We start from the raw sequence: 4,897 nt of genomic DNA on the forward strand, positions 1-4,897 counted from the left end.
TTGTTTGCAAAAAGAGAGGTGAACCTATCACTCATTTTACCTTCTTACTATGGCACATTGAACCTGAGGGCAAAAATCTCCAGATTTTCAAATAGGACAATTCAAAATATTAGTGTTGGTGTTGAGAAAGTAAATGACTAATAACTGAATCATAAAATCTGGAATTGGTTTCAATTCTTTGCCTTTAACAAAACTGAAGGACGACCTAATTAAAGACAGCTGGTAGATCATTAAAAATAATTTTTGATGATAGATAACTGTGATTTTGGCATATAACTCGGAAGGAGTTCAAATGTTTGAGAGACATTGCTAAAACAAAACTCCATTCTCATCTACTTATTTATGGGAGTATGTTTTCTCAGATCTTACAACCATAAAAACAAAAATAGAATAGATTGATACTGAGATTTGTTTCATCCTAACGTGTAATTTGAATCCACTCATACATATGTTTATTTATTGAACAAAAAATAACCCTACTATCTGAATAATGGACACATTTCTAATAATTCTTATCTTTATGTTTATTATCTAAAGGTACAATTATTTATGCTGTTTAGGTTAATTTTGCATTAAAAAGTGTGATGAAAATCCAATTCAGAAGAAATTTTAACCTTTGGAGTCTGTCACAAAATTTTTAATTACTTTTCAATGTGCATATATATTTTTATGGCAGGGAAAAGTGATCACTAAAAGACTTTTAGGCAGAAAGAATACATTAAAATAGGACAAAATTTTGGAAAAGTGATATGGAAATAGAATTTCAGAGAGAAAAAAATAAATGAAGAACTACTGACTATTAAAATGAGTTTGTTCAAGTGTTTGTATATGGATTATGGCAGGAATCAAAATGGATACATTACAAAGAATGATGAAATTATTATGTCGATGTTCATAATTTTCTGTAAACTATATATTTTAGAAATATTTAGACTTATGATGAGAAATTTTTGAGGTCAACAAAAGTTTCTGAGAAGGGATAAAAGTTTTCAAAATTTACTTAAGACTGCTGATTTAGAATCATCCAAAAAATATGAAATATGGTCCTAATTTAACAGCAAGTATTTTACATAAGAGTTATTTTTGTTTTTAGCTAAAAGAAGGAGCCTTTGAACATTTTCATATCCTGTTTCAACTAAAGTTGTTTTTAATTGTACATTATGTATGTAACTGTGAGGTAATTCAGTAGAACAGTAAAAGAAGAAATTCTTGTTTTATTAAACCTGGCAGAAGATGGATATGGTTTAATTTTATTATTATGCCTAAGACTAATTATTTAGAGCTGAGATTTCTGGTTTTACTTAGAATTTTTTTACATACATGAAGGAACATATCTAGAATTAAAAATCTATACTGTTATATTTTTGAGGAATATAGGTCAGAAATATAGAATATGGTAGAATATGGTCAGAATATGGTAGAAATATAGAAACAAATGCTTGTCCATTTCTTTTGCAGATTATTGGTGATATATACTGAATGTAGGATCTGGAAATCCAGATATGTACTCCTGGCTCCCTTTTCAGTGCCTCAGTGCCCACATATAGTAAGTTTCACATAATCTTAATGATATTAGAATCCCAAGGCTCATCATCGTGCCTGACACAGTACAGATGTTCAATGTCTCTTTGTTGAATTATTGAATGAATGAAAAAACTGGGATTCATTCATTTATGAGTTGGTCAGTAAGCCTTTTCCACTTTTAGAAATTTTCTATTAAAGTGAAAATTTACATTTGAGTTATATCATCTGAACAATGGTTCCCAAAAGTCAGCCCATAGTCTGACTGCATCATTGTCACCTGGAGTGTATTATAAATTTAACTTCCTGTACTCTCACCCCATATTACTAAATTACATACTTGAGGGGGTAAGGTCCGGGAATCGTTTTTAATGGGCTCCCCAGTCGACTGTCATACAAGAATAGACAGGAAGCTGGAGAATCGATTTTGGAAACAAGAAAAAACAGGGCAGATTCATTCAGAAAATGAGAAAGCGGGAAATTCAGGCAGAGTTTCAGGGGAAAAAATAGTTTGGTCAGGGTACCACTGCTGGAAATAAAACAGTGCCAAACATTTGCCACTCTGCTCAAGATTCAAATTCAAGGAAGAGAATGACTATGGGTCTACCATGGGTCCTGTTGGTATCCCATTTAGGGTGGGGTCAGGGGCATGATTAATAGTTCTGCTAGAGTGCATCTGATGGAGAAGAGACTTTTTCACAAACATAAATCAAAATGCTGCTAGAAATCAGAAAATTTGTCTAGGAAGCCCCCAAAAAGTTATGTCTGTACACAATGGAATGAGGTGACTTCTAATAAAGTAGCACATACCCTGTTGACAGAGAACCAAACACTAGACTGTCACTCAGCCTGAACACTACAGAAAGGATCTCTGTATCAAGAGCAGTTAAATAACCTTGATGTTTTTCCCGCATTCTGAGTCTGTGGCTCTGTATTACTAACTGAATTCCAAAATTTTCCAGTTCAGTTTTTAAAAATTAGACATTGTTCAGAATCCTTTGGAAAAACTAAACAATTGACTGCATTTAACTTTTTTGCTGTTACATGTTTAATGACAGAGTACATGGTAAAGTCTATTGTAGGGAGGAATAAGCTATAACCATCTGCTCAGCTCTTGGCCCTTTTAGCCAGCTTGACCCTTTTCACTCATCATGTGCCCACTGTTCCATAAAGAAAAACCTCAGTCATCTTATCCCCTAGCAATGCTAAATGAGGAAATTGTCAAGGAACTACCTGTTCATTCCCAAATGGCTTTTGCTTTTTTCCTGATTTTTTGGCTAAAATATTTTGACTCTGCAAATCTAATGTCTTTTCTTTCCTCTGACTTCTACAGATTTAAAGTTCATATTTGCCAATCCCTTTGGCTCACAGCATTCTCATAGTCCTGAGTAAGAATTACCTACTCCTTGTCATCCTGAAACCTAACTAATAAATCCCTTTCTCCAACTTCTTTCATGTTGTCTGGGTCATTCACCAATTCCCATAGAAGCAGGTAAGTTTAGCTATGTTCATAAATCTGGCTGGATATGGAGATGCTCATTGGTTAGCATCCAAATAATTAAATAACTGTAACCCCCCATCATTTTTCAGGAATTTAAATGTATATGAGTTCAGCTTTTCTGACTCATGTCATTATTCTTTCAGTGATAGAATGGACATGGTACACTGCTCTGCTCATTACCTTTCCCAGTTCTCTGAATTTCATAGTGTTGACTAAAAATATCTTTTCTTGAGAAGAGCCTAGAAGAACAGCACTCAAGAGAGTTGTGTTTTCCATCACACTGATCTCAGTCAGTAGACTCCACTGCATGATTGAGTTGCATGCTGCTAATAAATCAACAAACATTACATCTGTTCTCACCTGCATTTCAGTGTTTTATCTGTGCGCTGAGTGATATTTAATGTTAAACTATGAGAGGAGTTGCCTTTTCTTTCTTTGTTTTGTTTGGGATTATTTTCTTTAATACATATACCAATGACCAATCTCTTCAAAAATCCAAACATACTGATGATCTATGTAACATATCCAGGAAAATAGTTTTATTTCTCTTAATAAAAATATTGCATATGCAGTGACTCAATTCTTAGACTATGAAAACCAACTTTTTGACAATATGATCAGGCCTGTGCTTCACAGCTTTTATCAGTGCCACAAAGAAGTCAAATGTAAAATAGGCCTATAATAAAATTGCACTGGCTATTCACTGAATTCTATTCACACAGGGTGGTAATATTGGCTAAAGCAAATGAAAAAAAACATAAAAGGTAAATCTTATGCCATAAGTTAACTCCTGAATATACTTTGGTTCCAGGTACTAAATTAACCTGATAATTATGAGAATTGTTGATGGTGTCTAATGATAAAGTGTATGTACTCAATATACAGATAAATTCTCACCTGGCAAGAATATAGTTCCTGATTAACATTTGAGGGATAACAGGAAATTCTATAGCTAGATGTAAAAGGTGATAAGGACAGAAGCACTGCAAAAAGGACATTGTATTATTCAGGGTTCTCCAGAGAAACTGAACCAACTGTCGACTGAAAAAAAAATGCACAACGTGAGAGTTGTGAGTTAAGTTTTATTTGAGGCAAAGTGAGGACTATAGCCCGGAAGACAGCGTTTTAGATAGCTCTGAGGAACTGGTCCAAAGAAGAAGGGGGCAAGGTCAGTATATATGTGATTTTGGTGAAGGGGGATATATGCAATCAAGCACACATTTTGGCAGAAAGTTGCTGCTAGTCTTGTGAAGGTTACTTCTAGTCACGGGGAGCAGATGTCTCCATTAATGATTTTAGTGCTTTTCTAGATGTGAGGAGATACAAGAATTTGGGCTCATAAAATCTTCTCCTGAAATATCTAACTACCTGAAGGCCTGTTCTGTCAGCTTTCCCTAGACCACAGAGTGCCTCATCCCTGATCTCTACCCTGAACTGCTTTCAGGGTGTGTTGAAGGTCAGTGGCTGCAGCAGCTAGTGACTTAATCCTTGTCGAGGCAGATGGCAAGTGTCAATTTTTAGTTGGTACAATAAAAGAATGAGATGTATTATAAGGAACAGGCTGGTGTGATTATAGAGGTTAAGTCATACCATCTGCAGTCTACACACAGGAGACCCAGGAAAGCGGCTGGTATAAATTCCAATCTGAGCCTAAAGGCCTGAGAACCAGGAGTGATGATGACCTATGTTTCAAAGGGCAGGAGAAGACTGATGTCTCAGATTTAAGTCAGGCAGAGAGAGAGAATTTGCCATTTCTCCATCATTTTGTTCTACTGAGACCCTCAATAGGTTGGATGACGCCCACCCACAGTAGGGGAGGACACTCTGCTTTATTCAGTCCACCAATTTGTATCTAGCATTAGAAGATCTGATTTG

This window comes from Lipotes vexillifer, unplaced genomic scaffold (genome assembly GCF_000442215.2).
Source record: "Lipotes vexillifer unplaced genomic scaffold, Lipotes_vexillifer_v1.1 scaffold461, whole genome shotgun sequence".
Lineage (NCBI taxonomy): Eukaryota > Metazoa > Chordata > Mammalia > Artiodactyla > Lipotidae > Lipotes > Lipotes vexillifer.